The following is a 23,719-nucleotide window of genomic DNA, read 5'->3' as shown; positions in this document are numbered from 1 at the left end:
CCAGGGATGGTTACTTTAGCTTGTGTGGCCCGGGAAGGCCTTCCAGGCCTCTCTGAAGGGGAGTCACGTGAGCTGAGACCTGAATGAGCAAGAGGCATCAGCTGTGCCAGGAGCTGGGCGGGAAGACTATTTCCAGGCAGAGGGAACAGCAAGTGCAAAGGCTCAGATGTGAGAATGAGTTTGCTACAAAAACAGTATCGTTGTGGCTGGAGAAGAGTGAATTCCCATTGTTCAAGTTCACACTACTTTAATTTTTCTAAAATAATAATAATGATGATAATAGCAGCTAACATTTCCTAGTACTTTACTCTGTACTTGGTGCTCTTCTAAGCATTTCACACTTTTCCTCAGTTAATCCTCACAAGGGTCCGGGGAAGATAACTCACTTTACAGACGAGGAAGCCGACTCCAGGGTCCAGGCTCTTCACCCATATGCCAAACTCCTCTTCCCAGGCCCTCTTTAGTAGGCTGAGGCGAGTTTAACAAGTGGATGCAGCATTTCCTTTCCATGTCGTCTGACATGCAAAGCACTGCGGACTATATTTAGTACCTCATTCATGTGGCAGCAGGAGTGGTCTGGGGATGTGGCATCGTTTCCACTGACAGTGAGACACGATGGGGTCAGTTTCTGTTGGGATGTTTAATTGGTTGTTTCAAAACTGAAGGCCCTTCAGCAGAACCTGTCCTCAAATAAAACAAGGTTGACTGCGTGGCTGCCACACCAGACGCAAGTTAGCAAGAAATGAGGTGTGGTGTCGAAGGAGCGTGAACAAGGTGGTGTCCCATTTGGGTGAGCTTTGCAAGAGGACTTGGGCCAGCCAGGGAAAGAGTGTTTCTAAGCACCAGACCAGCTTTATGGACTGTTAAAGTATTAAAATACAGTCCAGTAATTAAGGTGGTGATGCCTGGCCCTGCAGGGGCTCTGGGACCTGTTCCAGCCACCGTGACTGTGTCCATTTTGATCTGGTGTAGCTTTGACCTTAAGGGTTGTGCACTATTTTGAATGAAGGGCAGGCCTGGTTAGATGTGAGGATGGTAGTGGTTGCTTTTAAGACCAGGAAAAGTATGGAGAGCATCTTTCATCCAGCCATCTATGGAACATTTTTTTCTACCCAGCCTATGTGCCAGGCACCATGCTAGACACTGACAGTATGAAGTCAAATAAGAAGACTCTGGTTCTCAAGGGTCTGCACCAGTACTGTCCATTAGAAATATAATGCGAGCCACCAATGTGAGCCATATACATAATTTAAGATTTTATGGGGAATCACATTTAAAAGAGTAAAAAGAAACAGGAAATTGATTTTAATAATGTATTTTATTTAGTCCAAAATAGTATCATTTCGGACTTCCCTGGTGGTCCAGTGGTTAAGACTGTGCTTCCAGTGCAGAGGTCACGGGTTCGATACCTGGTCAGGGAACTAAGATCCGTGTGGCATGGCCAAAAAAAAAAAAAAAAAAAGCATTATTTCAACATGTAGTCAGTATAAAAATTATTGAGATATTTTACATTCTTTTTTTTTCACATTAAGTCTTCAAAATACAATGTGTATTTTACACCTTCAGCATCTCCATTTGCACCGGCCACATTTCAAGTGCTCAGTAGCCACATGTATTGGACAGTGTGGACCTAGGGTATGAGACTCATATCCTAGGTGACAGGTCAAAGATGCCATCCCTGTTTTATCTTGGTGAATAAGGGCAGATGAGTGGTGAAAAGCATATTTATCATAGGCAGGGGTAGCTAAACTCACAGCTGTCATCCATCAAAGGCACCTTCTGGGCCTGGCAGTGTGCTTGGCGTGTGTGACCTGTGTTCTGAGGTGGCAGGGACTCGGATCATCCCCGCTCTGCAGATGGAGAAGCTGAGGTCTGGCAACGAGAGGCCACTTGCTCACGGTTAGGAAGTGATGGAGGCAGAATTTGAACTCAGGTGCATACTCTTAAATCTCTTCAATCTCTGTTGTATATGTTGTGTTTGTGTTTGTTTGAGGGTTTGAGGGATGGGGTCTGAGCTTTGAGCCACAGAAACCATAGGAAGGACTCATCACACAAAATGCATTCCCGGAGTCTGTCAGCATCGATCCTCGAGTTGTATATTGGTGCTGGAGTGCTGGTTTAGACCTGCGTGACTGGCTGATGCCCTCCTTACGATGAGCTCGAGGTTTCCTGGGAACAGGTCTTTACGTCCCAGGAAGGAGAAGGGTCTTTGGGCCCTGAGGACGGTGGGCAGGGTGAGTGAAGGAAACGAGAAAAGGACGCCGCCTGCTGAAAGCCCATTCTAAGCAAGCAGCCTATTTGGGTGTGAAGCCTCTCTTCTCTTTTGTCTGCCTCCTGTGGGAGCTGTGTGGCCTTTTCCTGTGAGCTCAGTGACGGCAGAGTTTACCCAGTGTGTGAATCTTGCCCTTGCTCTGATCCAGAGGCATTGCTGGGCTGGGGGATAGCGGGAAGGGGACTCTTTCATCTATGGGAGTCATTGTTCTAGACCCTTAATTACTCTCGGTTCAGGGTTCCCCATCTCAGGAGCAAGGAGTGCTTGTTTCTCCTACCCAGACAAGGCAGGTGCTGGAGATTCTGAGTCTGTTCATGACCTCAGGTGGTTGACCTCGTGCCAGCCCCTGTTTCCAGGTGGTAATTCATGAGAGCTTTAACCTCGTAACCACTCTTACCTCCTACTGCTGGACAGTGCCTGGCGTGTAAAAGATGCTCACTAAGTGTCTGTTGGCTGAATTATTGATACGACCCAGCATTCATTGAGCTCTTACTGTGTGCAAGGCACTGCTCCGAGCGCTTTTCATGTAATAGCTCACTTAATCCTCATAAGTACTCCATGGTGTAGGTACTCTTATTATTCACATTGCCTATGTAAAGAAACTCAGATCTTGAGAAGTGCAGATGACAAAGTTGGTGAGTGTCAAAGTCAGGATTCAAATCCAAGCCAAGTCCAGGCTCTTAAACACTCATTCTGTGGTCTCTCCGTGGACGACAGACAGCCGAATGGGGTGGTCAAGCAAGACCACACTGACTAGTTGTAGCCTCTCTATTCCACGTGTGGTCTCTGATCTCCTGGTCCAGGGTAGCCCCGCAGCAAGTCTCAGGCCCCTTTGGGCCTGGAGGCTTGACCATCACTCTGGGTGTGGGGTTTTTCTGTGATTTTGGAACCTGCACTTCCCCTTTCTTTATTTTTTTATTTTTAATTATTTTGGCCGCGTTGCGTGACGTGTGGGGTCTTAGCTCCCTGACCAGGGATTGAACCTGCACCCCCTGCCTTGGAAGCGCAGAGTCTTAACCCCTGGACTACCAGGGAAGTCACCCTTTTAAATAACAAAAACGCACTGGATATTTGACATTATTAAGAAATTCTTGTTAATTTTTTAGGTGTGATAATGATACTGTGGTTCTGCTTAAGAAAAAGTCTTATCTTTAAGACTTATATTCTTTCTTTTATAAATTTATTTTATTTATTTTATTTTTGACTGCGTTGGGCCTTCGTTGCTGCGCGCGGGCTTTCTCTAGTTGTGGCGAGCGGGGGCTACTCTTCGTTGCAGTGCACGGGCTTCTCACTGCGGTGGCTTCTCTTGTTGCGGAGCACGGGCTCTAGGTGCGCGGGCTTCAGTAGTTGTGGCTTGCAGGCTCTAGAGTGCAGGCTCAGTAGTTGTGGTGCACGGGCTTAGTTGCTCTGCAGCATGTGGGATCTTTCCAGACCAGGGCTCGAACCCGTGTCCCCTGCATTGGCAGGTGGATTCTTAACCACTGCGCCACCAGGAAAGCCAAGACTTATATTCTGAAATACCTATGAACTGTTAAGACATCTGAGATTTGCTTCAAGATAATGTGGATGGGCAGGGAGTGGAGGGGGCGAAGTGTATGGACGAGTAAAGAGATAAAGGAAGACTGGCCATGAGGTGATTCTGTTGAAGCTGGCTAGAGGAGGTTTATTACTCTTCTTTTTTTTTTAATTAATTAATTTATTTATTTATATTTTTTGGCTGTGTTGGGTCTTCGTTTCTGTGCGAGGGCTTTCTCTAGTTGCGGTGAGCGGGGGCCACTCTTCAACGCGGTGCACGGGCCTCTCACTATCGCGGCCTCTCTTGTTGCGGAGCACAGGCTCCAGACGCGCAGGCTCAGTAATTGTGGCTCACGGGCCCAGGTGCTCCGCGGCATGTGGGATCCTCCCAGACCAGGGCTCGAACCCGTGTCCCCTGCATTGGCAGGCAGATTCTCAACCACTGCGCCACCAGGGAAGCCCTATACTCTTCTTTTCACCTTTGTGTGCTTGAAACATCTCACCATGAAAAGTTAGAAGCAAGTATAACAAATTTCACTCAGCGTTTGTGTGTTTCAAGCTCGAGTGTAGTATGGAGGAATTCCCTGCCTCTGCCCAGTTCACTTATATAGTAAAAAGGGTTTTTGTTTTTTTTTTTCATCAGACGAGTCAATACTTGGCTCAAAGCTCTGGAAACCCCTTTGGTAAAGCAGCATCCGGCCACAGCGAGGGCATCAGCGAGCCTGCAGAGGCCACACGCCTCCCCAGCTGCTCTGAGCACTGACCACGAGGGCGCTGGTTCTCTGAGTCAGTTTGCAGAAGTCCCTCTTCCCTGAGATCTGGTTCCCTCCAGCACCTGACCGTGGGGCGCCGCCTCCCACATTTTTTCCAGAGACGTGTTCCAGCAGGAGGCCTCAGATCCTCCCCCCATCCTCCCCTCAGGACAGCCGTGCGCAGATCCTTCCTCTGATGTGTCTTTGTCAGGGCCCCACATGGAACCAGAATCCAGCATTTGGTTTGCCTCCAGCCCTGCAGCGGGAGGCAGGGAAAGTGCCCCCTTTCAGTTCTGACTTTTGACTTTTGACAACGCTGCAAGATGCAGCATGTGCCGGTGCCGCGGACCTGATGATATTTCTCATCAAGCCAGCAGATGAAACTCCTTGACAACATACGTTCACTCTGCCCCCCTTCACATCAAGCAGAGATTCCTGTTGCATTTGTTCTTTTGGGGTCTCTAACTGAACAGCAAGTCAGTGTGGGGCAGAAATCCTTGTGTGAAAGTGGCAGGAAAAGAGGGCACCCTCATTTGGGGGTTTCTGTTTGGGGTTTGCTTGCTAGATGGGTAGCAGTGGTTGATGTGAACAGGAGCTCGGCACTGATCCTGCCCAAGGCTGGCGGCATTTGTTCTGATGCTTAGCTCTTTATACCACGCTCTTGGTTTGCAGGAGGAAGGCAGGCAAAGTCCTGCAGCCCCTCCGGCTCCATCAAGTATCTGCCTCCAGCACCCTCATCAGTTCTGCCTTTCCTTTTCCTTCACAGGCTCTGAGGTGGCGTCCAGCATGGAGAGAACATTAGGATCACTGTCACCAGTTTAGGCGGCTTGCTTTTTCCGGGTTTCCCAGTATAGACCTGGCACATGTTGGATCTGAGGGTGGCAAACCCCAAACACTGACACTGATTCTGAGTTTTTATTTATTTATTTATTTATATTTTATTTTGGCTGCGCTGGGTCTTTGTCACTGTGTGCAGGCTCTTTGTTGCGGTGCGTGGGTTCTAGAGCGCCGGGCTCAGTAGTTGCGGCGTGTGGGCTTAGTTGCCCCGCGGCATGTGGGATCTTAGTTCCCCAACCAAGGATCGAACCCGTGTCCCCTGCATTGGAAAGTGGATTCTTAACCACTGGACCACCAGGGAAGTCCCTGACTTTTAAACTTACTCATTCAACAGGTATTCACCCAGCTGAATGCTCTTCTAGGTACCAGGTTTACAGCAGTGAGCAAGGCAGACAAGGCTTCTCCCCTTCCGGGGCTCTCATTCAAGTGGGGAATTCAGACAGTAAACAGATAAATAAGATGTATACTGTGTTAGATGGTAATAAATGCTAAGCAGAAGAAATTAAGAAAGGGGATGTGAGGTATCAGGGTGGAGGGTGTTGAAGTTTTAGACAGGGTGGCCAGGGATGGCCTCCCTGGGAGGTGGCTTGCGTTCACACCTAAAGGAGGTGAGGCAGTGTGAGCAGTGGAGGTTTCTGGGCAGAGGGAGCCGCCAGTGCAAAGGCCCTGAGGCCGTGGCTAAGAGCAGAGTGGAGGAGGATAGAGTGGGAAGGCATGAGGGCAGAGAGGTGTCGGGTTTGCAACTAGTGCAGCCTTGTCTTTTCTCTGAGATGGGCCATATTGCAGGGTTGATTGAGTTATTAAATTTCATTAAGCTTTTTTTAAAACTTTTTATTTTATATTGGAGTATAGTTGATTAACAATGTCGTGTTAGTTTCAGGTATACAGTACAGTGATTCAGTTATACATATACGTGTATCTATTCTTTTTCTAATTATTTTCCCATTTAGGTTGTAAAAGGATAAATTTCACTAAGTTTTGAATAGTGGACACACACACGGAACCAAAGGGACAAAAATAAAGCACCGAATTCCCTTCCCCAGAGGCCACCACCATCCCAAATTCTTGTTGACCAGTTCCTTGACACTGCACTGAGTCAGTTTCCTGGCTTATATTAGGTTGAATCGAATGAAATTGCTTTTTTGTGGGTCAAGAATGGTTGAATATTGGCAGTTTTATGACGTTCAGCCTAATAGCTTCCTTTCCAGCGTCCAGGAACTTGACCCATCCTTTCTTGCCCCAGGGGTTGGTGGTCAGAGGTTGGGACCCCCTTTCTGCACCCACACATCTCTTTCATCGACTGGCCCAACAGTGTCAGCGACACCAGTGTGTGAAAAACCCCTGCCCCACCCATAGCCCCTGGCTGCTGTTAAGCCTGACAAGAAGCTGCCTCTTCCTACTGGAGCCTTATCTAGGGGTGGTATTAGTCATTCTTTGGCTTTCTGCATCTTGGTGCCACCAGTTTTGAAATCACAGATAGCTCCCAGAGGGAAGGGCACCCCTGGACTCTTGCCAGATGTTTGGCATGACTTACATGGCAGGGGTGCTCTCTGGGGCTGGGCAGAACTTGTGGCCATTCTGGATCAGTAACTGGGCAGAGTAGCTGGCAGAGTACCCAGCCTGGAGTGTCCAGGAGAAGCTGCTGCGACCGTGGAGGCTCAGGCTGTGGGAGGAGGTCTGAAGAGCGATGGTTTGGACTCGGGAGAAAGGCCTTCCGCCCCTCCTGTGTGTCACAACCCTGTGCTGACCAGAGAGTCACACAAACGGAGCCCCAGGGCGCTGGGCTGGGTCCTGGAGGTGAAAAGATTTATGGATCCAGCTTTGGGGGAGTTCAGTCAGAAAGTTGTGTCAGTTGGTATGCCTTTGGCTGCAAACAATAGTTAATAGCAACAACAGCAGCAGCAAATAGGTCATTTATACAATGTCTACTGTATGCTAAGCACTGTGCTAGGCGCTTCCCACAAAGTGACTCATTTAAGCCTCCCAACAATGCTGTAAGTATGCTTATTATTCCCCTTTTGCAGATGAGGCAACTAAATTTAAATAACTTGCCCAACAGCTAGACAGTGGTGGTGACAGGATTTGGATCCCGGGAACCTGACTCCAGAGGCCACACTCTGAACATTTTATCACTTTGTGCTACTGCAGTGGTGCTCAAACCTGAGCAGGCTCCGGAGTCCCCTGGAGGGCTTGTTAAAACACATATTGCTGGGCCCCACCCAGCGCCTCTGATTCAGTAGGTCTGGCTTGAGAATTTGCATTTCTAACAAGTCCATAGATAGGCAGCACCAGGGTAGAATAATTAAGCAGTTCCACAATGCCTGTAAGAAGCCCAGCCCTCTCCACCATCCTTGGTGTGTCTTCTGTGTCCTCAGGATGTCCTTGTGGCCACAGGATGACTGTCACAGCTCTGGTCATCACACCCTGACAAGGCTATATCCAGCAGCAGAAAGAGGGCATCTCTCACTGTGTCTCTCTTAGGAGCGTGGAAACCTTTCAAAGACACCCCGCCTCCCAGATTCCCCTCATACCTCATTGGCCAGCATTGTGACACATGACCATGCTTGGGCAAATCACAGGCAAGGGCCAATCAGGATTTACTGTCGGCGCTGGGGCTAAAAGCATCCTCACCTGAAGGACAGGACTGCCGGGAGGAGTGCCACTACAGGAATAAAATTGGAGTACTATTTAGGAAAAGACTGGGAGAGGGGGATGGATATTGGGTAGGCAAACAATTGGATCTGCTACAGAAGTTAGGGAAACAAAGTGGAAGCATAGTACCTATGTGTTTCTGTGTCATTGTCCTTGCCAACTTCATTTTGTAATTACCTGATTCAGGACATAGCTTTTTGTTCTCTAATCATTTCCACCTTCAAGAATGTGTATATAGAGTCCCTGTATCATAGGAGTTCTGAGTCTTGACAAGAAACAAAATATTTTATCTGAACATTCAGAGAAACCCAAGCTGGATGACGAGGCAGCAGTCTGAGGGGCAGTGTGCAGGGTCCATGAGTGCACTCAGTCTGCTCAGAAACACTTGGATCTCCTCTCTCTGCTTCTGACCAGTTCCTATTCAAGGTACTGCTCAAAGAGGCTCAGTTTCCCCCTTTGAGGACTGCCTTGTACGGTGGTTGTGAGGATGAAAGAATAGGATGCAGGGAGTTCCCTGGCAGTCCAGTGGTTAGGACTCAGCACTTTCACTGCTGGGGCCCAGGTTTAGTCCCTGGTTGGGATACTAAGATTCCACAAGCTGGCATAGTGCCGAAAACAAAAAAAAAAGGATGCGGGTCAGGTGCTTACCCCCAGTAACTGGCTCACGGTGGTAAGTGCTCAAGAATGTGGCCCCTCTGGGCATATACCCAGAGAAAACCATAATTCAAAAAGACACATCTACCCCAATGTTCACTGCAGCACTATTTACAATAACCAGGTCATGGAAGCAACCTAAATGCCCATCAACAGATAAATGGATAAAGAAGATGTGGTACATATATACAATGGAATATTAGTCAGCCATAAAAAGGAACGAAATTGGGTCATTTGTAGAGACATGGATGGGCCTAGAGACTGTCATACAGAGTGAAGTAAGTCAGAAAGAGAAAAACAAATATCGTATATTAACGCATATATGTGGAATCTAGAAAAATGGTACAGATGAAACAGTTTGCAAGGCAGAAATAGAGACACAGATGTAGAGAACAAACGTGTGGACACTAAGGGGGGAAAGTGGCAGGGGTGGTGGTGATGGTGGGATGAATTGGGAGATTGGGATTGACATATATACACTAATATGTATAAAATAGATAACTAATAAGAACCTGCTGTATAAAAAAATAATAAAATAAAATTTTAAAAAATGGCAACAAAAATTTTTTCTCTTGGAATTAAAAAAGAATGTGGCCCCTGCTATTAACATATTAAATGTGACATTAATTGAACAGTTATAATTTAATTATCCCACCCTCTCCTCCCAACGACACATGAAAGTGACCATTCATCTTGCAGACTGACATTTCCTATGGGTGCCTGTTGCTACTGCTTATGGACCCGGTATAAAGCCGTTGCCCTGCAGGACTGCCGAGGGACTGAGGAGTGAAGCGCAGGCTGTGGAGCCAGACTACTTGGGCGTAAGTCCTGGTTCCATCTCAGGCTCCCGTGTGACCTTGGGCAAGCCACTAGCCTTGCAGTGCCTCAGTTTCCATATCTTTAAGGTGGTAATGGTACTGTCCTCCTAGGTTGTTGAGAGAGTTCAGTGCATTCAGGCACGTAGAGCATTTAGAGCACTGCAGCGCCTGGCCCACAGTGACCGCTCAGTACACATGCTGTATCTTGTTCTTTCAATATTTTGTGCCAGTTTATTCACAGGAAACTGTAAGCTCCCTGAGGGCAGGGTTTATGTGGTTTTTGTTTATCACTGAGTCCTAATGCAGGACTCAGAGTAGATGTTTTGTATATTTTTTCTGTGGATGAAAAGAAGGACAGTAAGAGTCGTTCTTTTTTTTTTTTTTTCTTCCCTTCAGCTGCCCAGAATTTAAACTCCGTGACTATAATTACCCCCTGTTTTGAAGATAAAAGCTGAACCTGATTGAATCTGAGGGCAGCATGTGATAACTGCAGCTGGTGTTTATTGAGCATTTTTGTGCGTTAGGGCTAAGCGCTCACTCTAAGCTGTCACTGACACCCCACACTCACCCCATTTTACGGATGAGGAAACTGAGGCCCAGTTGGGCGGACCTGTCTTTCCTCTTGAGAGGAGATGTAGTGCAGCGGTTAACAACTGGAAACCCAGAGTTGCTCTGCTTGGCTTAACCCTCTGCCCCACCACTTTCTTGCTGGGTGACCTTTAGCCTGTGACTTCTCTGTTCTTGAACTTTCTCTTATGTAAAATAGGAATGCTACTAGTGCTGACTTAGAGGGTGGCTGTGAGGGTTGGGGGAGGTAATTCACGTGAGGTGCTCAGAACAGTGTTTGTGCAGAGTGAGCGTGGTGGTAGGGTGCGGGGAGGGGGTTAGGGTTCTGGGGGCTGTTATTGTTAGGCAGAACCATTCCGTTGTGCTTCCCAAGCTGGCCGGAGGAGTCCAGCAGCAGTGCTTAATCATTAAGCGACGCTGCCCCTGCGAGCTAGCTCCCCCATCTGCACGGGGAAAGGAGCCCACCTTTGGTGTGTGCGGCTGTGAATGAAGCGGGCAAGCCCAGGGCAGGGGATGCTGTGGGCGCTGATCCCACCCCCGCTCTGTCAGCGAACAGGTGGCCTGTTCCTGGATCCAAGGTAACCGACCAGCCGCCTTTGTTACCTTGAGCTTTCACTTAAGCCCATTCAGGCTCCTCAGACCACGTGTCTTATGAGTAAGGAGTCCTTTTATTTCCCTCCCCCACAGGGACCCTTGGCAAAACAGCCCTCTTTGGGAACTCGCCTGTTCGCAGAGACCAGCCATCTCTCGGGGAACTCCGGTGGCTGGCGTGTGTTGTTCTTGCGGCTGTTGAGTAAGTCGCTGTTAGAAGCTGGCACGGCAGGTTCCCGCTTCCGCATTCCAGACACCCACAGCAGGCTGCGGGGAGGCACCACCCACCCGACGGGGAGGGCGAGGGCGGGGCGGCCTGCTGAGCGCAGGCAGGTGGCCTTGGCCTGGACGGGACTGGAGCCGAGAGCCTGGAGCTCCCCTCATAGTCACCTGCCTACTTTGTGATCCAGGCTGTGCTCGGGACATCTTTCAGGTGAGTGGTGATTGTTAAGTTTGGTAGTGACTTGTAGAGGAGAGGAAGTTAATAGCGTGTTTTTTCTTTTCGGGAATTAGACCCGTGTTTTTTTTGTTTTCTTTTTCCCTCCACTCCCATGAAATGTTTACCTGTCTGCTGCTAACTGTGAAGAAAGGGTGGGCGGAGCGTTGAGGGAGTGAGAAGGAAATGGAGGATATTTCTCCCCGGAGAAGGCATCGTGAATGTTGAGCTCCCAGGGGATGCAAACTTCTGTGCCAGTGGGGCATCCCAGCCTGGTACAGATGAGCTGTGTGGTCTCAGGCGAGTTCCTTTCCCTCTCTGGGCCTCAGTTCCCTCATCCGATGAAGTGAGAAATAGCAGTACCCACTCACCTTTCCAATGAATCACCTTTGTAAAGTGCGCGCAGCCTGGGCACAGAGTGGTGCTCAGTGTCAGCTGTTCCCGCCCCCACCCCAACCCCCAGCCCCCCAAATTCCCTGTCTGACCTTGTCTCTGACTTCTCAGCTGCTGCTGGCTGTACTCCAGCTACACTGGCCTCCTGCTGTTCCTCCCTCAGGGCCTTTGCCCTGGCTGTTCCCTCTGCCTGGAACACTTCCCCAGTATCCCCAAAGCTCCCACCCGCTTCGGGTCTCTGCTCAAATGCCACCTTCTCAGTGAGGCCTCTCTCCTCATTAAACAGCACCTTCTCCATCACACTCTGGCCCTTTACTCTGCTTTAGTTTTCTTCATGGCATGACCACTTGACATGTTTCTTATCCCCTCCTCCCCAACTGTAGGCTCCAGGAAAGCACAGGTACTTCTGTCTCTCCTTGTAGAACAGTTCCTGGCATGTGGTAGGTGTGGGATAAACTGTTTTATGAGTGAATTTATGATGGTGTCCGAGGAAGGGTGGCTGTTCCTATCTGGGTTTTGAGGAGAATGTCAACATATCCTCAGATCTGCAACTGAGGGTGGGGCGGTGGCATGCACACACCCCACCTTGGTCACCCAGTGGTCCTTGGGCCTCCCTGCAGTGTCCGGCCCTCTGACTTCCCGTCCCTCAGCCCCTCCCGTCTGTGCAGCCTGGGCCCTGGCAGTGGCATGGGTGCATGTGGCATGGAACAGATGGCCTTGGCCCTAGTGAGTGCAGAGGATGTGTGCAGGTTAGTTCAGGTGAGGAAGGCTTTGTCAAAGACACCACACACACACACGTGCACACACACACACACACACACACACACACACACACACACACACACACCCATGTATATGGAAAGCCGACTTTATTATCAGGCCCTCTTGAGTGTTCCTGCAGTAGTGGGGGTCAGGGAATGCCTTGGAAATAAGAATTAACTGTCCAGGCAGAGTTTTTCGGTCTCCCCTGCTTTAACAGGCAATAATTCTTGTTCTGGGACTAAACAGGTTTTAATTAAATGGTGAACCTCCAAGAGTCTGTGTAATAGCTGACACCTCCTCATCTGTTTCCTCCCGGTGTCAGCAATCGATTCTATAAAAATATCTTGGGCAGGGCTTCCCAAAGCTCCACAGAGCGAGCTCAGCAGCCCTCTCGGGTTTCTCCCAACAGCATGAGGCACTGAGGGACTGAGGTGTGTACTGCCTTCACACACATCATCACACCTCAGTGCCTGCTGCTACTAGAAGAATGTGCAAAGTGTCAGAGGAGCAGCTCCTGCGACATCTGACTGTGTCCTTTGAGCTCCAAGTGCAGTGGTTTTGGAGTTGTGTCGGGGACCCTGTTGCACATAATGTTCAAGTCCCAGCACTGCCCGAGCTCTAGGCATAGCACTTATCTTCACTAAACCTCGGTTTCCTTATCTGGAAAATGGGAATAATTAATAGTACCTGCCTTAAATGAGAAGTTAAAAGTGAGATGGGGTGACCTAGTTAGCAGTGCATCTAGTGCATTGAGCACTCACTAAATGGGGATAATAATTATTTTTATGAATTGGTTTCAAGCCCTTTAAAATTTTTTCCAGTCCCTTTTCTGTGGGCTCCTCTCTACCCCACCCCCATGTCAAGCATCCTCCTACAATCCTTCACCCATGGGAACAATCAAGTACTGTATGTATCTTTCCACATAATTTTCCATGGTTATATAATCCTATGGGGGAAATATTATCCTATAAGGGATAATATTGCTGTCAGTTTCCCACATTTTGCTTTTCTTACATGGCAGTACTGTGTGGAAATGCCTCCAGTTTCTCAGGGTAATGCTCGAATTTGCTCTTTTTAAGGGCTGTGTAACACATGGAGGTGTGGGTGTACCATAATTTATTTGACCTGGCTGTTACTGATGTGCATTCCCTTTGTTTCTAGTTGATTTTTCCCTCCAAATTATTATTTTTATTGATAGCTTTTAAAAATTAGATTGCAGACATCCAGCCTGCTTAGCCACTTTGTTAAGCTCTAAGCCTTTGAGAATGAATAGGAAGTAGCATTAGTATAATGAGGCCTCTTGCCCAGATAGGAGATGTATTTTCTGAGGGCTCTCACCAGGTCCAGCAGAATGTTGAACCACGTACTTTATTTTTTTATTTTATTTTATTTTTTTATTATTTATTTATTTGGTTGCATGGAGTCTTATTTGTGGCAGGAGGGTTCCTTAGTTGCAGCTCCAGGGCTCCTTAGTTGTGGCTCTCCAGCTCCTTTGTTGCAGCACATGGGCTCCTTAGTTGCGGCATGCGGGCTCCTTAGTTGTGGCATGTGAACTCTTAGTCGCGGCATGCATGTGGGATCTAGTTCCCTGACCAGGGATCGAACCCGGAACCCCTGCGTTGGGAGTGCGGAGTCTTATCCACTGCGCCACCAGGGAAGTCCCTGAACCATCTACTTTAAATGCTTTTTAATTACAAAAGTGATTAATAGATTCCTCACGCTTAATACAGATTAGTTGTGCTTAATGAGTACTTATTGCCAAATAAGAGAGAGAAAACTTCAAGTTTTTTCCTATTAACAATCTTTGTTGGAAATAAGAACACGCGAGAGGAGTTTGTGATCTATTGGCAAGTTTCTTTTTTCGGTGGTGCTTCAGTTAAGGAATGTATTTGGCTTCCTGGAACTTGTGCAGTGGCGTACGCACTTAGAGGTCTGTTTCAGTTCTCTGCTGCTATATAACAAGCGACCCCAAACTTAATGCCTTAAAATGACAGCAGTTTATTATTTCTCATGAATCTCTGATTGACTGAGGCTCGATGGCTCTTCTGCTGGGTTTTTTTTTTTTTTCAGTATTTATTTCTTTATTTGGCTGCCCTGGGTCTTAGTTGCGGCATGTGGGATCTTTAGTTGAGGCGTGCAGGCTTTTCACTTGCGGCATGCGGACTCTCTTAGTTGCGGCATGCATGCGGGATCTAGTTCCCCGACCAGGGATCGAACCTGGGCCCCCTGCATTGGGAGCACGGAGTCTTAGCCACTGGACCACTGGGGAAGTCCCTCTTCTGCTGGTTTGGATTGGGGTCTCTCGTGTGGCTGGAGTCAGAAGATGGATGGGCTGGAACATGCTCAAGATGGTTTTACTCACATGGCACCTTGGAGATGGCTGGACCCCTCTCTCTAGCCTCAGAACCTCTCCTTCCACATGGTCTCGCCAGCCAGTAGCTGGATTTAGAACATGGCAGCCCAGGGCTTCCTATACCTTCTTATGGTGTAGGTCCAGAACTGACCCAGCATCAGCCCAGATTCAGTGTGGGAAGGAAGACGGAAGACTTGAATTCTGGAAGGTGGAGCCTGTTGGGGCCCATCTTTGGAAACCACCACAGCCTTTGTTTTCTCACATAAGAAGTGCAGAGGTCATCAGGACCAGGTGGTGCTGCAGCTTAGCATCTCTAGTGCCCCAGGCTCCTGTTTATCTGCATTGCTGCCCTTAGCCTAGTAGCGATAAGAAGGCCGCAGCGTCTCCAGCCCCACATCCTATTACAGGCAGAAAGAAGTAAAGTTCTGAGGAAAAGAAATAGCACCTCTGTCAGGAAACCAAAGCCCTCCCTGAAATCCCTAGCAGACTTTTGCTTCCGTCTCTTTGGCTAGAACTTTGTGACAAAACCACCCCTTGCCAAACGGAAGTCTCGGAAATGCAATTTTTAAGCTGTGCTTATTACCACCCCTGACAGAGGGTCAGTTAAGGAAGCAGCGGGGAGAAAGGACATGCTGGGTAGGCATCTAGGAGTGGTGTGTTCAGACAGCCAAAGACATGATGGGTAAACTGAGGCAGCGTGCATTCATTTATCGACCGTTTAGTAAGTACCTGGAATGGGCGAGGCACTGCGCTTCTTACAGAGGCTACAAGGATCAGAGAAGTGGACACATTTGGGCCTAAAACTGACCAGGATCATTTGCTGGTCTGGACCAGATAATTGCTCAGCTCTTGTCTCCCATGTAGATGTTTGGAGTTAGACTAAAGATCATAATAATAGCCAATCTCATGAAGGGTTTAATTTGTGAAGAGGAACTATGAACCAACTCATTTAATCTAATGGCCCAGTGAAGTAGGCACTGTTATCATCACCCCCGTTTCAGAAGCAGAAACAGAGGTACAGAGAAATTGAGTAACCTGCCATACGGCTAAGGAGTAGTAGAGTCGACATGCAGTCTCTGGTGGTCAGGCTCCAGAGTCTGTGTACTGAACCACTGGGCTCTACTGCTTTAGTTTGTTTATTACAAAAAACGATTCTTCTTGAAATGAATATGTAAGTGACAGCAGAACAAAACATGAGATAGAAACCATTTACTACTCCATCCCTCACTCCTGCTTCCTGCCTCATTGGTCTTAATCTGTCAGTAAGCTAGTGTATGTTCTTTCTCACCTCTTTGTAAATGCATTCCGTTTTTTAAAGACGGCCTTTGGACACACAGAATCAGATTAATCATAATCCTTGGTGCATGATACAATTGTGTTTTTAGTCTGTACAAAAATGTCTATTACAATGAATAGCCTTTAACCTACTACCTGCCCAAGAACTAGAACATTACCTACCAATAACTTATATGAAACTGTGGTATTTCCCATTCAATCCCCAGTCTGCTCTCCCAGGGGTGACCACCATCTTGAATTTTTTGTTTATCATTCTTTGTCTTAAAATAATTATTTTTGAACTTTTACAAATGATATCATAGTCTTCTGGGACTTGCATTTTTTAGTTAATACTATGATTGATCCAGACCATTTGGTATAGTGGTATTTCATTTTTTACTGCTATGTAATATTCCACTGGCTGAATATACCACATTTTTGTTTGTCACTTCCATGACAATGCATATTTTAATAGTTTCCAGATTTTTTTGCTATTCATGGGCTACTGTGAATGTTGTTACACACATTTCCTGATGTGCACAGACAAGAATTTCTTTGAGGTATGTACTAGGCACAAGATTGGTGGGTGTAGGATATGAGCATCTTTAACTTTGCCAAATATCATCAAACTGTTCTCTAAACATTCCCACCAAGGATGTATAAGAGTTCCTGTTGTTCTGTATCCTGTTACACTCAGTTTTGTAAAAGCTTTTTTATTTTTGTCAGTCTGATGGATAAGAAATGAAAGCTCATTGTGGTTTTAATTTGTATTCTTCTGAAGACTAGTAAGGCAGTCGTTTCATTTTTGTTTCTTCTTTTGGATATAGCCTGTTCATGCTTTTTGCTTCTTTTTCTTTTTCTTATTGGTTTGTGGGTGTTCTTTATATAGCCTGGTTACTCATCCTGGGGCTACAGCCTATTTAACCTAATGAAAGTTTTATGATTCTCATGTCCCTGTTTCCTTGGTTGTCTCTGCTTGTTCTCTCTCTCCCCAACTCCATGATACCTCTTTGTGTACCCCAGCTCACAGTGATTCTCTCTGGAACAGTTCTCAAATTATGAGCATTTTTATACATTTGTATGGATATATGACTATACTTGTTCCACCCACTGTAACATAGCTTTGTAATCCCAGGTGTATCAGGATTAGGTTCAACTGTATATAATAGAATTATTTATTTATTTCTCTCTCACATAAAGGAGCCCAGTGATAAGGAGGCCAGGGCTGCACTCTAATCAGGGACTCAGGTTCCTTCTCCCTTTTTGCTCTACCATCCTTGTGCTGTCACCTCATGGTTCAAGATGGCTGCTCAAGCTCCAGCCATTATATCTCAGCAAGCAAGAAAGAAGGGATGAAGATGGGCACCCCTACTTAATGGAAGTTGCACACAATAATTCTGCTTACAGACTCTTGCCCGGAACTTAGTCACAGTACCATATGTAGTTATAAGGGAATCTGGGAAATGTATTTCACATGGCCTTGTTCTTAGTTAAAAATCAGACAATATTACTAAGTTAAAAGGGGAGACTAAATACTGGATTAGGCAACCAACAACTTTACTAGTTCTGAAATGTTCCCTAAAAATGGCTCTTAAAGGAGTTGCCAGACACCAGGGTGGTACCTCTAGATGATGCACCCCCCTTTTTTAAAAAATTTATTATTTTTGGCTGCGTTGGGTCTTCGTTGCGGCGTGCAGGCTTTTTCTAGTTGCAGTGAGCAGGGCTGCTGTTTGTTGTGGTGCGCGGGATTCTCATCGTGGTGGCTTCTCTTGTTGCGGAGCACGGGCTCTAGGTGCGCGGGCTTCAGTAGTTGCAGCACGCGGCTTCAGTAGTTGTGGTGCGTGAGCTCAGTAGTTGTGGTGTGCGGGCTCAGTAGTTGTGGCTCGCGGGCTCTGGAGCTCAGGCTCAGTAGTTGTGGCGCATGGGCTTAGTTGCTCCGCGGCATGTGGGATCTTCCCAGGCCAGGGATAGAAGCCGTGTCCCCTGCATTGGCAGGTAGATTCTTAACCACTGCACCGCCAGGGAAGTCCCATAAATATCTTTTTAGAATTGATTTGTTCCAATCAAGACCCAGCAAGTTTCACTGTTGGATTTGGTTCACATGCCTATTATGTGTTGTTTAATCTACAGGTTCCCCCTCCCTCCCTTTTCTTTTTTCTTTTATAGTTTATTTGTTGAGAGAAGCCATGCCATTTGTCTTGCAGATTTTGTACAGTCTGCGTCTGGCTGATTGTATACCTGTGGTGATATTTAACGAGTTCTTCTGTCCCTGTGTTTCCTATGAATGGGTAGTTGGATTCCAAGACTGGATCAGATTCATATTTGAGATGTACACACACATACGTGTGTGTGTTGCTGGTGTGTGTATATCCATTAGGGTATGTAAAGCCTGTTGTCTCTTTCTGTGATGTTCTGTAGAGTTAACGACTGTAAATGACCGTTGCCTAGACCCATGCTTTCACTTGGGGTTTGCAAAAACTGCAAACTTCCTCTTCATTTATTAGCTGGAATATTCCTCTAGAGAGAAACCTCCCTCATCTATTATTCAGTTATCCTGAGGGTACTGACTCTTTTGAACTTTTGTTTACATTAGAAATGAGTCGTGAACAATTGGGCTGGTGGTTTCTAATCGGCTGATTTTTCCTTCAGTGATTCCAATCTTCTGTCTTTGTTTTTGTGTTCATTCATTTGTGATATTTACTGGTTTCTGCTACTGCCCACGTCCGTCATGGATTTGGGAACAAACAGATGAGCCACGGTCACAGCCATCTCATTGTGTAGGCATGGCTGCCTCAGGCCTCACCTTTGACCAGGTGGAGCCCTACGTGCTTGTCAGTGTAACCAGGGAGAGTCGACTCTAGACTGTTGACATTTTCATTTTTTTCCCCTCTCTTTCCTGGCCATGTATTTTCAAACCTACAGCCTCTGGAGAGTTCCTGCTCTGTGCCAGGGGATTCAACCTTTATGCCTGGGGCAAGAGGTTTTCGAGCATTTGAATTTATTCTGATCTGAAACTCCACTCCTAGACAAAAGAACAATAAAGGGCTGTGCTCCATTGGAAAGGCCAGTCCTTCTAGTAGCCTGGCCAGGGCGAGCTCTGACCGCAGCCACTGTTGTCTGGGTCATAAATTCTTAAGAGCGCAACACGCTTGAAATCATTTGGATGCCTTGGGATCAGTTACACACTATATACCTGAGGATTTTCTTTCCTTCTGGAGATTACAACACATTTATTCCCTCTGGGTGGGGAGAGAAGATTTGGTGTGGAATGATGCAGAATTCCTTCATTCATTCAGTCAGTGACTTGTTCATTTGGCAAATATTTATTGAGCTTCACGTGTTCCAGGTGCTGGGGTCAGAGCCTGCGAAGGCCCATACTCTTGGAGTTTATGTTCACGTTGAAGGACACAGATGATAAAGTAAACAAATTGATCAGATATTGTACTTTCAGGTGGGGACGAATAATGCTCTGAAGTCACTGAAGCAGAATGTGAGAGGACACACCTGGTGGAAGGTGGAGGGGGGCTGTGAGAGACTGGATAGCTGGGGTGCTTGGGGGAGAGCTTTGCCGGGGTAGTGGTACGTCAGCTGAGCCTGGGATGGTACAAAGGTGGCAGCCTTGTGAACGACCTGGGGGAAGAGCCTTCCTGACAGAAGGAGCAGCGAGTGAAGAGGTGGGAGTGAGTTTGGTGCGGCAGGGAACAGCGGAGGACACAGCATGGCTGGGACGCAGGAGGATGGGGTTGGAGGATGGACAGGGATGAGAGCCTGGTGGAGAATTTGGGTTTGATTCTGAGCGTCATGTCTCTCATTCCCTCTGGCTGCTGTGGGGAGCATAGATGGCAGAGGTGGGGGTGGAAGTGAGGTGATGAGGGTGGTGGAGTGAGCAGAGGGGTGTGGTGCCAGACCTGAATGGTCTCATTGGTGCTGGAGAGAAGCGCACAGCTGGACAGAACTTGCCAGGGGATTGGTCAGAGTGGGCGGTGAGTGGGGTGAAAGCTTTTCCAGGGGCTTTGGGCTTTGGTCTGCAGGTTCGGGTGGCAGTCATAACAGTCCCAGGCCCCCTTTAACGTGGGCTGAGGGTCCTACCCACACATGTCTCGTTTAACCATCATTGCAGTAGACTCTTATTCCCCATTTCACAGATGAGGACACTGAGGCCCAGGGAAGGGAAGCCCGTGATCCTTGTCACCCAGCTACTTGGGGCTGGGGTTGGGACCTGGCTAGCCCGACCCGCAGTCTGACCTTGCTCCCCTTTTCTCTCACTGCATCCACAGCTGTTAATTCATTATGTTGACACAGTCTGTGCCCAGGAGGAGCTGAATGTCAGTGTCCTACATTTATGAAATCGGGGTGGAAGGGATCAAGTCCACATCGGTGGCCCTTCCACCATCCTGCTAACCTGGATCCTGACACACCTTTTATTACAGTATTTATTACAGGGCAGAAAACAGGGACTTTCTGGTTGCTGACACAGATGTAACTTGACGTTTGTAACTTGACACTTGGGCCAGATAAGGTGTATATAGGCCCCGGACTTTGAGCTCCCGAGCCTGCTTCACTGATGGGGCAGAAAGTCTCCCCAGCCATCAGATCGTTTTTATCTTCTCCTCCAGCGCTCCACGTGTCAAGGGAGCTCACTCCCCACGAGGTGTGTCCTGTGTGATGCCTCAGCCAGACACATGCCTTTACTTGGTGTCCTCTAGGAGAGAGGTGTGACCCCCACCTCCCTCTGTGTCGTGGCTCCTGGGAAAGGTGGTGTGGAGTCTGGTCCTGCTCACCACCTACCCTTTAACGGCGCTGATAGATGCTGATCAGCTGCTCCCACCTGCATTTAGGGCAGGTGGCAAAATTTTATGTTGATCGGTTTTTAAAAATTCTATTTAAAAAAATCTTTGTTGATTTAAAACTTACAGAAGCCACACACTGGTTGTAAAACAGTTCACAGAGTAGAGCAGCATGTAAAGCGTGGAAGTTCCGCATTCCCATTGTGGCCCCGGCACCTGGCCTTCTCCTCGCCTCCCTCACCTGCCCAGAGGGACATGAAGTGCACCCTTCCTTGCTGTGTGTACTGTGGATTGTGTGTGGTAAGAGCCCGGGCTCTGGAGCCACAGTGCTTGGGTTCAAATCCCAGTTTTGCTGTGTGCTGACTTGGGCCTTGACTTAATTGCTCTGTGCCTCAGTTTCCCCATCTGTAAAATGGTGGTGATGGTTCTTGGCTAGTAAGGATTCAATGCATTGAGCATGTAACAGAGTGGCACCTTGCAAGTGACATGCACTTACACGTTAGCTATTTTTATTACACAAATATATGCATATATTGTTTTACACACATCTTTTTTCTGGGTATATTGTTCTGCAGGTTGCACTTTCCTTTAATAGTCTATCTTGGAGAGCCTCCCGTGGCACTGGGTCAAGGTCAGCCACATTCTTTTTTTCCCCCCCCTTTTAAAAATTTATTTATTTATTTTAAAGAATTTATTTATTTATTATTTATTTTTGGCTGCGTTGGGTCTTTGTTGCTACGCATGGGTTTTCTCTAGTTGTGGCGAGCAGGGGCTACTCTTCGTTGCGGTGCATGGGCTTCTCATTGTGGTGGCTTCTCTTGTTGCGGAGCACAGGCTCTAGGCGCGCAGGCTTCAGTAGTTATGGCCCACGGGCTCAGTAGTTGTGGCTTGCGGGCCCTAGAGCTCAGGCTCAGTAGTTGTGGCTCACGGGCTTAGTTGCTCCTCAGTGTGTGGGGTCTTCACGGACCAGGGCTCGAACCTGTGTCCCCTGCATTGGCAGGTGGATTCTTAAGCACTACGCCACCAGGGAAGCCCTGCCACATTCTTTTTAAAGACTTCACAGTGTTCCATCCTGTCAATGCCCTGTTATCAAACACACTGTTTGTTTCCAACCTTTATTGTTATAACTCTGAACACCTCACACACAAAAACCTTTGTTTGCTTCTTAGATTTTTCTTAGAACAAAGTCCTGGGGTTGCAATTACTGCGACGAAGTGAATAAATATATTTAAAGACTTGTGATACTTACTGCGAACTTGTTTTCTGGGATCTGTTTATTAACCATATGTATTCCTTGTTCCTATTTTTCTAGGGTTTTTTTTTTTTCTTACAGATTTGTAGGGGATCTTTACATTGTTGAAGGTAGAATCTTTTGTTATATGTTGCAAATTTAATTTTTTTTAATCAAAAAAAAATTTTTTTTTAAATTTTTTGGCCATGCCACGCGGCTTACGGGGTCTTAGCTCCCCAACCAGGGATTGAACCCAGGCCCGGAAGTGAAAGTGCTGAATCCTAACCACAGGACCACCAGAGGATTCCCTATGCTGCAAGTTTATATTCCTACTTAGTTTACTTTTTAATTTTTTTATGTTATTAAACATACTGAGACTTTTTTTTTTAAAGCTTTGGCCTTTAATTTAAGATAAGTATATTCCTAGTTATTTTATGGCTTCACTTTTTACATCTAATATCTGTAAATTTATTTTTGGTGTTAGGTGTGGGATAAAGATCTTAAACCCACCCTTCACCCACCCCCGACCAATAGTTAAGCAGTTATCCGCATCATATGGTCTGAATAATCCATCCTTTCCCACTAACTTGAAAATCTTATTAGCTAGGCCCCAGTCTAAGTGTTTGAACGTTTACCTTTCGGTCCCCTGTCGTACCTCAGTGAAGTAGGTTGGTAATATCTCCATTCTCAGGGAGGAAACTGAAGCACAAAGAGGTGACCTTGCTTGCTTCATGTCTCACAACATGGATGAGGCAGAGTCTGGCTTGCAATATTGTGGATTTATTCAGTAATGAGCTTCCTTGTTTCTCATATATTTTCAGCAGCTTTTCCTGCAGTTTCCTGGCAAACCTTCCTTTCGTCCACTAGTAATAGGCGTTTCGATTGCTCCTGTGCTCTCCTCTGCCTCGTTGCCCTGGCCAGGACTTCCGTGACAGTGTTAAACACCAGTGGGGGTCGCAGACAGGCATGGGTACCTCAAGATGTTTTATCCTGCAGGTCCCCCCTCCATGGGGGCCTAGTTAGGCAGGGGCCAGAAAAGTGGCAATGTCAGTGCAATGAAGGACTCCTGTGTCCCCATGGCTGGGCCAAACCAGGGAAAAAGCGGGCATCAAGGGTCATAACTTGAGTGCAAGCAGCAGTGGACAGCATTCTGGGGCCTTGATTAATAGGAGGGGGAAAAAGGTCCAGCAGCGAGGATGTGTGGAGCCCAGCGAGGAGCTAGCACAGTGAACCCAAACATGGAGAGGGCGGCCTCAGAGTTGGTTGCTGGCTCTGTGGAACTGGTTGCCCACCTGGATCTCATGAGGCCTGACGTCAGACTGCCAGCTTCACACTGCACCCTTGCCTCTTCCAAGCGGGTGGCCCTTGGACAAGCATCTTACCGTCTCTGTGCCTCAGCTTCACCTTCTGTAAAATGGAATAATTGGAGCTTTTACCTTAGGTTTCTGTGAGGATTAAATGATCCATGTAAAGTGCTTAGAATTGTGCTTGGCACATAGTAAACACTCAAATAAATGTTAGTCATGATTTCTGCTCTGCTAAGAAGAAAATAGATCAGGGCAAAGGCTAGAGAGTGTCTGAGGCTACTATTTCAGCAGAGGCGATCAGGGCAGGCCTCTGAATGTTTGGTCAGGACCTCAAAGATAAGGAGCCAGCTATGGAGACATTTGGGAAAGAGCATTCCAGACAGCGCAGCAAATGCAAAGGCCCTGAGGCAGGAGCTTGCAGAGCGTGTTCTTAGAAGTACAGAGAGGCCACTGTGGCCAGAGGGCAGTGAGGGAAGAGAAGATAAAGGAGATGAGGTCACAGAGGGTGCCAGCTGGG

At 47.3% G+C, this 23,719-nt stretch overlaps 1 protein-coding gene across 10 annotated transcripts in view; it reads left to right on the top strand.

Moving 5' to 3' along the window:
• SIPA1L3 (signal induced proliferation associated 1 like 3) overlaps positions 1-23,719 on the top strand; it is a 236,555-nt gene that overhangs the window by 4,796 nt on the left and 208,040 nt on the right. Inside the window, exon 2 of one of the 10 annotated variants that reach the window (XM_036833290.1) lies at positions 10,755-10,860. The exons of 8 other annotated variants lie outside the window; for them this stretch is intronic. The gene's annotated coding sequence lies outside the window, so the exon portion shown is untranslated. Of the gene's footprint in view, positions 1-10,754; positions 10,861-10,922; positions 11,092-23,719 lie in introns of those variants that run through there. One more of the 10 variants, XM_036833289.1, reaches the window with a different exon arrangement.

Source organism: Balaenoptera musculus, chromosome 19, assembly GCF_009873245.2.
Source record: "Balaenoptera musculus isolate JJ_BM4_2016_0621 chromosome 19, mBalMus1.pri.v3, whole genome shotgun sequence".
NCBI classification, from domain to species: Eukaryota; Metazoa; Chordata; class Mammalia; order Artiodactyla; family Balaenopteridae; genus Balaenoptera; species Balaenoptera musculus.
Note: the sequence above shows the minus strand (reverse complement) of the source record. Positions and strands in the feature narration are given on the sequence as shown.